At 50.5% G+C, this 12,500-nt stretch overlaps 1 protein-coding gene across 13 annotated transcripts in view; it reads right to left on the bottom strand.

Moving 5' to 3' along the window:
* The window catches only part of LOC147015668 (sideroflexin-5-like), a 380,656-nt gene that overhangs the window by 110,083 nt on the left and 258,073 nt on the right, over positions 1 to 12,500 (bottom strand). The window lies entirely within an intron of this gene.

Raw genomic sequence — 12,500 nt, 5'->3', positions numbered from 1 at the left:
ATCTAATACCGATTACGCGAGCACACGGCAACACTTATACAATTTTACTTCACAGACGGCGCCGACAACACATACCCAAAACCAAGGAAAAGAAAAGAGAACCCTCAAAGATGAGGCGGGCCTGAGGCCGAGACCGGGTCGGGCCTACCCGTCTGGTGATGAGACGCGGAACGGCGATGGTGCCTCAACTCCGCGGGCCTCGCGGGCAGTGTAGGGGGTGGGAAAGGGGCCCCCTTGGTCGCACTATCTCAGCGCGGGGGGAAACAGGAGGGGGTTGCTGATGCTCGGGGTATAGAGGATTCCTACTCTGCCTCGAGTCCCGCGACGAGCGTCTCCACCTCGGCCAGGTCGCGCTGTCGGCCTCCCTGGGGTGCAGCTCCCTGCACGACGCGAGCACCCCCTCGTCTGCCCTCGCCGCCTCTCCACAGCTCCGTCCCCTCCGCTCCGACTCCAACGCACACGACGACGACCAGCTCCTTCTTGCCAACTCCACCGCCCGCGGTCTTAACTCTCTCTGTTTTGCTTCTTCCCAACTCCACCGGCTGCGAAGTCTTAACTCTCCTTCTCACTTGACTGACGAACACGGTCGCTTTTATAAGCCCCGTGGCTTCGCTCTCTCAGCTTTGACCCCCTCCCTTCGACCTTTCACCTCGCTCCCCATTGGCCCGAGAAAAAGTGGGCGTGAATGCTTTTTGATCCATAAATTTGCATATATCGATCGCCCTCCAACGCCCTGGGGGCGGGGCCAAATCGCCCCTCGCTCACCGATTGGACGGAACAAAAGTGGGCGTGTGTCGTTTTTGATCCGTTTTTGAAGCAGAAAATCCGTGGTTTTGTACACGCTGTTCGGCGCGCGCCCTGCACGAGTCCAACACCGGTACCCACAAGCGGCGCAAGAAAGGTGGCGATGCGACGGTTGCGAGGTGTGACGTGAAGCGGCGCCGCGGTGGGTGGTTGATGTGGTTGGTGGTGGTAACAATGGCGGTTGGTCCAAAATAAAGATAGTAAAAGAAAAACGGCTATCCTGAAGAGTCGCAGCACGCATAAATGACATGTATTCCCACTAGACAACGGGTTTGGGCCTAACGACACATGTACTTACCGAGATATCTCACCTAAGGGACCTGAATGGTGGTTTGCGAATTTGGTAACCACAACACTACCCCCTGCCCTTTTTACAGACTCATCCCGAGTCGTCAAATTTTCGTGTGCCATCATGTGTAGTTTTCCCCTAGTACATTTTACCTACGGATCCCTGAGTGCGACATTCATGGTATTCGTGTCCCCAAAATAAATAACCTGAGGGCTGCGTAACTATCTAAACAAACTCACTCACACGGACGACTTAAATAAAATTGCCGGCGCTAAGACAAACATGCCGGGGGCGCACTCATATGTACAGTACATCTTAACCTTAACTTACAAATTTTACACTAAACCATGGCCCAGGATCATTGAACTCTGCAAAAAGAAAGCAGTTAGCAGGGAGCCAGGCTGCCCGCATGCAGTCTCTGGCTCAAACAATGCAGGTGATAGGGAACGTGGCTGGCTGCTCACACGCAGTCCAAGGCCTTCCCTTTTGAACTGAACGCAGTGAACCACAACGGTGCATGGGCTGCACAACGCAGTCTCCGTGCCAGCTCAAGTGGAACACGCAATGAGCACAACGAATGGATGGATGGATGGTTTGAATCGAACTCAGTGAACCACAACGGTGCATGGGCTGCACAAATGCAGTCTCCGTGCCAGCTCAAGTGGCACACGCAATGAGCACAACGAATGGATGGATGAACACAAACACGGTGCACGGGCCGCCACTGCAGGCCCGTGTTGTAGCTGCCAACAGGGCAGTTCTCGCAGATTTCAAACTGTTGCCTTGCGGATCCTGGCGCACATGGCAATGAACAGGGGGGCGGGGGCAAAGCATAAATTGAACGGGGCTGGTGAACCTGGGCAGTGGGCATGGCATGGCAAAGGCAGCAGGCAAACACAGCCCGCAGAAGAAGGCCGCTGCAGGCAAACACAGCCGGCAGACAAACTGGCCGGCACAGGCCTTGAAGTACCACAGCTGCAGATGATCCGGCCGGCACAGGCCTTGCAGCAACACAACAGCTGCCGATGAAGTGGGCCGGCACAGGCCTTGAAGAAAAACAGCCAGCCGGCAGATGAAGTTGGCCGGCACAGGCCTTGCAGCAACACAGCCAGCAGATGAAGCTGGCCAGCTTTTGCCGTTCAGTGGAGGTTGGTGGAGGGAGTGCGGTGGTGCTGGCCACTTGGAAGGCGGGCTCGGACCTACCTACCTGTCTCCCTCCCACCTATCGCCTTTGCCTCTCACTGTACATACCCACTCCCTTAATTTGTCAAACCCCAATTTAGCCCCAACTTATTTTTTTTGTTGTTTTTATTTTTACTTCCCCACTATAAATCGTCCCCTAACCCCCTTTATCGTCCTTGTTCGGCTAACCTATCCTGTCACCTAGCCTACTCCCAACCCCTACGTTCCATTCCCGGAGGGGAATAAGGGAGAGCTAACGTCCTGTGTCGAGGCCCAATGAAGCCTCAGAATGGCCTCCCCAGAGTTCGGCGATCTTAACACCAAGTGGGTCCAGCGGCCCACAACGACAGCGAGGGGATGGATGGTGCGGAGGGGTACACTTCCTAATCTACCCTAACCATTTTACTGTTAAACTACCCCGGGGCTTTCAACAAGCGCCTCTCGCTTAAACTATTGGTTCTAACAACCCAGATTCCCGTCGCCTGTGTTGGTGTCCTCACAATTTCGGGCCTCGCCCCCAATTTTCTCTCCGTGCCCTCACACGGTCTCCTGGCTGGGACACGTGGCTCCCTTTGGCAGGCACGACCCTCTGCCGATTCTCCCACTATGGCACCCCCGGGCACTACACTGCCTCCGAGCCTACCAGCTCCCTAACACCGGGGAGTGCCCCCCATGGCACCTCCCCTGAAACGCACACGTGGCAGGCTGGCTTCCCGGGCCCCTTTCCGAGGGTCACCCGTGCCCACAACACTGCCCACGCGGCTAATGGCGCCCCGGGCCCCCGCACCAAGCAGGCGCACCCGTGCCCACTACGCTATCCTGGCCCCCCATGGGCCCTTGGCCTACCGCGGCCGACTAGCCTGGTGCCCGGGGTACCCACTCAGCGATACTCACCTTTCGCAGCCACGCTCCCAAGCCCGTCAACAGGGCTCCTGCACCCCTCCAAATGGGTCTCGAGCCTACATTCCCACCAACAGCAAAACGACCTCCGTTTTGTAAATTTGACTAACCCCCTAACTCACTTTACTCTGACCCCGGGGTCCCTTGGGCAGGAGTCACTCCTCCCCCCAATCACTCATCGCACCATGCATTCCCCATTCACTCCACACACACAGACCCGCTGGCCTCACTCACTCATCATGTACTCACCTCTCAACTCACCAACTCTTCAACACACACACCACTGAACTCTGCCATCCTTCTAACTACCTCCCCTAACTAACTCGTGCTCCCACGTCGTCCCTTAAACTACAGCACGTTCCTTTTAACACTACGTAGCTAAGCTACGTCCCCACTACACATCCAAAGTCTGTCTCTGTCTCCAAATGTCCCAAAAATCAATTTATTTCCCAACCTAAAGCTCACTAAATCCCTCTACCTAATCCATTCCACGGACTCCATGAGGACTTACCCCTGCCCCATGAAGTCGGTCTAACTAAGCTAACCCTTCCCCCTAACTAGTTTCCATCCTGTGCCCAGGTAAGGGGGTCTTCCACCCCTTGCCCAGGAATCCTTTGCACCCGAAAGTGAGGCTTGCTTTTTTTTTTTTTTCATGCGCAGCACCTGCGCGGCAACTCAGAGCTCGCGCACTTTGCACCTGCCCGTGACGTCATGCAGCTGCACGTGTTCCTCGTCCCTTCTTGGACGGTACCATCCGGCAGAGATACCCCTCCTGCCGGATTCCAACCCCACGTGCAGCCATGGCGTCACCGTGCGCATAAAAAAAAAAACAAGCCCCACGTCTCGAGGGGTTCCCCACGCGAACACATGTGCTTTGCCCGTTGGAGCTTAACACACACGATCGCGTGGAGAACCCGTCCGGTCCAAATCCGTTTACCTGCCTAAACTTTGTCCGTCCGCGGGATCGGCAAATCCACCGCTGGCGTTTCCGGACTGGGACTTCACTCTCGCAAGCGAGCACGTGGTGGTCTCGTGCGTTGCACAGCACGAACCTCGTGCTCACTGCTGGGTGAACCCGGCACGGTCCCCGAAACAACCACAGCCGCTACTCGGCTTTCTCTCCTCTGTCGCCGTCTCCGTCTCCATTCCACACACGCATACCTGCGTGTTACGACGCACACAGTCCACTCCATCACATTCACACCGGGAGACGCGGATGCGTGCTCCCGCATGCCAACCGACATCTCCCTCACATACCGCTCTCTCACACACACGGTCTCCCTTGCACACAGCGACCTTGCACACGGCCGTTCACTCACGCATGCGGGGGCACTCACCCGCGGTGCCTCATCCACACACCGTGCCCCACTCATACACGCGGGGGCACTCAACCGCGGTGCCTCATCCACACTGGCCGTTTCATCCACACACACGGCCTCTTCCACAGACGGTGCCTCATCCACACACGGCGTGCTGGGAAGCACATACTCTGGCACCATCACCACCACACCACTCACACACGCGGGGGCACTCAACCGCTGTGCCTCATCCACACACCGTGCCTCACTCATACACGCGGGGGCACTCAACCGCTGTGCCTCATCCACACACCGTGCCTCACTCATACACGCGGGGGAACTCAACCGCGGTGCCTCATCCACACACGCGGGGGAACTCAACCGCGGTGTCTCATCCATACTCCGTGCCTCACTCACACACGCGGGGGCACTCACACCTTGCACCACACACACAGGGACAACCACACTGGGGATTTGTGTCCCCACAAGGGTCTCCGGGGCCTCTATACCCCCCAAGCTCTCCGTGCACCTGTTCACAGCACTCGTCCCCTCAACCTCGCAAAGCACGACCGAACTCACCTGGTCGTGACTCGCCTCGGGGGGGCATACTCCCTCCCCTCGTTCCTGGAGGAGGCCATCCAGGTGCTCGCACTGGGTCCCTACACGCTCCGCGAGCTCAACCTCACTATCCTCCACTACCTCTGTGTGTGTGTGCGTCACTTACCCCGTCTTCATCGTGTAGCCTTTCCTCTATTTTTTCTGTCTCCCGTGTCTCTGCCAACTCGGTCACCTCTTCACCCTTTACCTCCCTTGTCTCAACTATTATTATTTCCTTTGTCACGGCCTTCATGCCCGCCTGCAGGCATCGGCCCATGTTCTGCGTCTCACCCCGCAGCTTTTTCGTTTCTTCCTTCATTTGCTTGTTCATGCCTTTCATTTCGTTTATAAATTCAGTTGTGTTTGCATCCATCTTTTCGATTATTTGTTGTGTATTCGCATCCATTCTCGCTGTCATTGCCGCCAGCATGGCGCATAGCTGGGCCATGTCGGGTGCGCTTGGGTGAGCCGTTTCGGCAAGGGTCGGCGGGTTTTGGTGGAGAGGGGGGGGGGAGGTGTCATACCCCGCGGCCGCTGCCGCACCCATTTCGTGCTCTGGGTTCAGTTGGGCGAGTCCGTGTTCCTGCACAATCAACATTTCCTGCTCGGGGATTCCATCCTGGACCATGGATCCTACACATTCTACATCCATTTCTAATACCCCCGGCTCCCGCTCGCCTTGAGACGCCATCTTGCTTCTCGTGAAGGGTTAATTTCGCTCGCTCGTAATTTGGAGGGAATCGGGGGTCGCTTCTCTCACCCCTGGACCGATTCCCGTGAATTTAGCTGGAGACAGGAGAGCCCGTTTTCCTGTTCTCCGATACCAGTGCCGCGAGGAGGGCGATGGATTTGTATCGCACGACCTGACACCAGTGTTACGGATTCGCGCCCGCCGGCGTGCTGACGGCCACGTAACTCGAATCGCGGCACGTCACCCACCGGACGGACAATCCAGTCGTGACCCTCTCGGACTAACGCCGGGAACCAGTCACGGGTGGACCTTTCGGTCTCACCGCGATCGAGCCAATCAGCCCCCACGTGGGATAGGGTTGCTCGCCAAATTCGACCTACCTAAGTACCCACGCGGAGGGTAGACCGGGCGATCGCACCTCGCCGCAGGTCGACTTCGGACACGGGCCACTTAAGCGACCCGTTCCGTACTATCGGGATAACCGAGCGGTGTTATCGTCGACCTCGACGGTTCGATTAATTATCGGGCGTATTCAGCCCACTACCAACCCTTTACGTGAAGCAAGATGAGGATTCAATGAAGGAAATGACGAAGCGAAGCGGGAAACAGTTCGACACAAAGCACATTTATTCGCGCTGAACGGAAAGCACACATATTCAATTCCACCAAAAGCACACAGAAAAGAAAAACACAATGCAATTTACACAAAAAGCAAATGCGACAATGCAGATCTAATACCGATTACGCGAGCACACGGCAACACTTATACAATTTTACTTCACAGACGGCGCCGACAACACATACCCAAAACCAAGGAAAAGAAAAGAGAACCCTCAAAGATGAGGCGGGCCTGAGGCCGAGACCGTGTCGGGCCTACCCGTCTGGTGATGAGACGCGGAGCGGCGATGGTGCCTCAACTCCGTGGGCCTCGCGGGCAGTGTCTGGTAGGGGGTGGGAAAGGGGCCCCCTTGGTCGCACTATCTCAGCGCGGGGGGAAACAGGAGGGGGTTGCTGATGCTCGGGGTATAGAGGATTCCTACTCTGCCTCGAGTCCCGCGACGAGCGTCTCCACCTCGGCCAGGTCGCGCTGTCGGCCTCCCTGGGGTGCAGCTCCCTGCACGACGCGAGCACCCCCTCGTCTGCCCTCGCCGCCTCTCCACAGCTCCGTCCCCTCCGCTCCGACTCCAACGCACACGACGATGACCAGCTCCTTCTTGCCAACTCCACCGCCCGCGAAGTCTTAACTCTCTCTGTTTTGCTTCTTCCCAACTCCACCGGCTGCGAAGTCTTAACTCTCCTTCTCACTTGACTGACGAACACGGTCGCTTTTATAAGCCCCGTGGCTTCGCTCTCTCAGCTTTGACCCCCTCCCTTCGACCTTTCACCTCGCTCCCCATTGGCCCGAGAAAAAGTGGGCGTGAATGCTTTTTGATCCATAAATTTGCATATATCGATCGACCTCCAACGCCCTGGGGGCGGGGCCAAATCGCCCCTCGCTCACCGATTGGACGGAACAAAAGTGGGCGTGTGTCGTTTTTGATCCGTTTTTGAAGCAGAAAATCCGTGGTTTTGTACACGCTGTTCGGCGCGCGCCCTGCACGAGTCCAACACCGGTACCCACAAGCGGCGCAAGAACGGTGGCGATGCGACGGTTGCGAGGTGTGACGTGAAGCGGCGCCGCGGTGGGTGGTGGATGTGGTTGGTGGTGGTAACAATGGCGGTTGGTCCAAAATAAAGATAGTAAAAGAAAAACGGCTATCCTGAAGAGTCGCAGCACGCATAAATGACATGTATTCCCACTAGACAACGGGTTTGGGCCTAACTACACATGTACTTACCGAGATATCTCACCTAAGGGACCTGAATGGTGGTTTGCGAATTTGGTAACCACAACAATATATACATCTATATATATATATATATATATATATATATATATATATATATATATATATATATATACTTATATATATATATATATACATATATATATATATACATACATATATATATATATACATATATACATATATATATATATACATATATACATATATATATATATATACATATATATATATATATACATATATATATATATATACATATATATACATATATATACATATATATACATATATATACATATATATACATATATACATATATATACATATATATACATATATATACATATATATATATATATATATATATATATATATATATATATATATATATATATACATATATATATATATATATATATATATATATATATATATATATATACATATATATATATATATATACATATATATATATATATATATATATACATACATATATATATACATATATATATATATATATATACATATATATATATATATATATATATATATATATATATATATATATATATATATACATATATATATATATATATACATATATATATATATATACATATATATATATATATATATATATATATATATATATATACATATATATATATATATATACATATATGTATATATATATATATATATATATATATATATACATATACATATATATATATATATATATATATATACATATATATATATATATATATATATATATATATATATATATATATATATATATATATATATATATATATATATATATACATATACATATACATATATGTATATATATATGTATATATATATATATATATATATATATATATATATATATATATATATATATATATATATATATATATATATATATATATATATATATATATATATATATATATATATATATATATATATATACATATATATACATATATATATATATATATATATATATGTATTTTTTTTATATATTTGTATTGTTGTGGTTGACGAAATTCGCAAACCACCATTCAGGTCCCGTAGGTGAGATATCTCGAAGTATATGTGTAGTTAGGCCCAAACCCGTTGTTTAGAGGGAATAAATGTCATTCATTCGGGCTGCGACCCTTTTAGATAGCCGTTTTTCTTTTACTATCTTTATTTTGGACCAGCCGCCATTACTACCACCACAACCACCACCAACCACATCTCAACAGCCATCACACAACAACCACCAACCGCAACGCCGCTTCACAACAACAGCCACGACCCTTGCCGTCACATCTCGCTCTCGCAACCATCGCATCACCGCCATTCCCGCGCCGCTTGTGGGCACCGATCCTGGACTCGTACAGGGCGCGCACCGAGCAGCGGGTGCAAAAACACCAGCCTTTCCGAGAAATCGGATCAAAAATCATTCACGCCCACTTTTCCTCTGTCCAATGGGGAGCCAGCCAGAGATGAAGGGTCGAAGGTGAAGGAGCGAAGCCCCGGGGGCTATAAAGGGCAGCGTTCGCTCGCCGAAAAGGCAGTTGTTGAGGGAGTTTCTGAATCGGGAGAGGAAAAGAGTTTCTGAATCGCAATTGGACGGAGTTGAGAAGAGTGGAGAGTGGGAGAGTTGGAGAGTTGTGGCGGCGGCGAAGGCAGTCGAGAGGGCGCTCGTGTCAGAGTCGGGGAGCTGCGGAGAGGGGAGGCCGGTAACGCGACCGAGGTCGCGGTGGAGTCGCTCGTCGCGGGACCCAAGCCAGCGAGATATCCTCATTCCCCCGAGCATCAACAACCCCCTCCTGTTTCCCCCCGCGCTGAGATAGTGTGAGAAGGGGGCCCCGTTCCCACCCCATTCCAGGCAGTGCCAGCGAGGCCCGCGGAGTTGGGGCGCCGCCGCCATCTTGCGGCTCATCACCAGACGGGTAGGCTCGACGCGGTCTCGGCCACAGGCCCGTCTGCCCCCCTCATCGTTGAGGGTGGTCCCTTTTTCTTTTGCTTTGAGTATATGTGTTGTCGGCGCCGTCTGTGAAGGAAACTGTATAAGTGTTGCCGTGTGCTCGGTAGTCGGTAGTAGATCTGCATTGTTACATTTGCTTTTTGTGCAGAATTGTTGTGCTTCTTCTACTTTTACATTTGCTTTTGGTGTATAATTGTATATGTGTGCTTTCCGTTTGCCGCGGAATAAATGTGCTTTATGTTGAACTATTTCTCCCGTTTCGCTTCGTCTTTTCTTTTATTGAATCTCCATATTACTTCACGTAAAGGGTTGGTCGTGGGCTAAATACGCCCGATCATTAATCGAACCGTCGAGGTTGACGATAACACCACTCGGTTATCCCGATAGTACGGAACGGGTCGCTTAAAGTGGCCCGTGTCCGAAGTCGACCTGCGGCGAGGTGCGATCGCCCGGTCTACCCTCCGTGTGGGTACTTAGGTAGGTCGAGTTTGGCGAACAACCCTATCCCACGCGGGGGGGCCGATTGGCACGATCGTGGTGAGGCCGAAAGGCCCACCCGTGACTAGCTCCCGGCGTTAGTCCGAGAGGGTCACGACGGCATTGTCCGTCCGGTGGGCGACGTGCCGCGATTCGAGTTACGTGGCCGCTCGCACGCCGGCGGGCGCGAATCCGCAACAGTATATACACACAAAATATGTATCGGCCTAATTTCAACTGCTTGGTGTAACGAGCTAATTTTGACTGTAGATGGCAGTATTGCACAGTAAACTGCCTGGTGAGATTCGTGAAGATGCTGGAATGTTCTCAGCCGAAACTTCCAGTATGGATGAGAATCGCAATTGCTGGAAGGCATGAGATAGTTCTGTGGTAGTAAATAAACCCGTGAGAGGGAGGTGTAGAAAGACGGGTGACATGTGATGAGCCATGTGTTTTGATCGTCCCTGTGCTCGATTTCACTCTAATGAGTGAACAAGGTGTAAATGTCCAGAGCTATTGTTGACGTGTTGTGCTGATTATTAGTTTGATTAAAACTCACTGAGATTCTGTACTCGGAAATAATTCCTTCAACTCTTCAATCATCCTGGACGGGCCAGCGCACAAGAGAGAACACCATGACAAAATTCAATCATTCAAAAGCCCTGCTGGACGAGGTGAATATGTGTGAGTTGAGCTGGCAGGGCAGAGACACGAGGTGGAAACAACCCAACACGGGAAACGAAGTTGGACATTGTATATAATGGTGAACTTCCTCATTTGACTTTGTATCTGATTATTTGAAATACAAGTTTCAAAAACGTTACGCTGTTGATGTGTTCCTTGTAACGTCACTCGGAAGTCACAGACCCCAACTGACAAAGATTCATTTGAGTGGTTGCCAACCGGTATGATCGTTCAGATGCGTGAAGTGCAAACCATGGATTGCAGTTGTTAGAGAATGGGCTGAGTTCAGCACCACAAACAACATACGTACACTAAAGGGAAAGAAACCCCAAGGTGCATATAATCCCGACACACATATACATTTCTATATGTATGTACATTCTCTATATATATATATATATATATATATATATATATATATATATATATATATATATATATATATATTGTCACAGTGCTGGAGGTCCAGGTTAATACCCCCGATCCAATTTGTGTTGATGGGCGGTTAACACCGCCAGCCAGGGTGGTCGAGCAATTCTTCCTTATTAGGAGGTGGACACGTTGATCCTCGGAGACTATAACGTGTGCGGGAGGGGAAAAGCACAATGGCAGAGCAACGGAGGCACTGGGAAGCACAGCACAGCGGAGTTTATTCTCAAACCCCATGACAAATACACGGACACAGAAACTTAAAATGAACACGGTATTTAATGACAATATAAATATTTACAAGGGTAATTAGAAATGTAATGATTACAAACAGGTGAGGTAAATTAAACTCAAGGTCGAGGCGCCTCTTCACATAGACTTAAATGCAGACAAGGGGAAACGAAACCAAAGCAAAGCAAATCCTCCCTTTATTCTGGCATTTAGCTTCATCCAGAGATGGGCTTTATGGAACTTGGAATCGAGGCGCTTTGTAGACGCGCCCAAAAATGGCTCCCTCGCAATGGGAACGTTCGTCAGGCAATTCGTGTGCAAATTCCCTAGGTCATGATCGTATCAAAACACATACATCCGAGTCCGTATGGTCAAATGCATTGTCATGTTTTGTGTTTGGGCAACACTTTCCCATTTCCCAGACACTGACGCACTCTCCCATTTTCCAGACACCAACATACTCTCCCATTTTCCAGACACCGGCGCACTCTCCCATTTCCCAGACACCGGCGCACTCTCCCATTTCCCAGACACTGGCGCACTCTCCCATTTTCCAGACACCAACATACTCTCCCATTTCCCAGACACCGGCACACACTCTCCCATTTCCCATACACTGGCGCACTCTCCCATTTCCCAGACGCCAGTGCACTCTCCCATTTCCCAGAAACCGGCTTACTCTCCCATTTCCCAGACACCAGTGCACTCTCCCATTTCCCAGACACCGGCTCACTCTCCCATTTCCCAGACACCGGCACACTCTCCCATTTCCCAGACACCGGCGCACTCTCCCATTTTCCAGACACCGGCGCACTCTCCCATTTCACAGACACCGGCACAATCTCCCATTTCCCAGACACCGGCGCATTCTCCCATTTCCCAGACACCGGCACACTCTCCCATTTCCCAGACACCGGCGCACTCTCCAATTTCCCAGACACCGGTGCACTCTCCCATTTCCCAGACACCGGTGCACTCTCCCATTTACCAGACACCGGTGCACTCTCCCATTTCCTAGACACCGGCTCACTCTTCCATTTCCCAGACACCAGCGCACTCTCACATTTCCAGAATACAA

Source organism: Eptatretus burgeri, chromosome 12 (assembly GCF_056783735.1).
Source record: "Eptatretus burgeri isolate ZD-2024b chromosome 12, Ebu_testis_v1, whole genome shotgun sequence".
Lineage (NCBI taxonomy): Eukaryota > Metazoa > Chordata > Myxini > Myxiniformes > Myxinidae > Eptatretus > Eptatretus burgeri.
The sequence above is the reverse complement of the archived record's forward strand: the minus strand, read 5'-3'. Positions and strand labels throughout refer to the sequence as shown.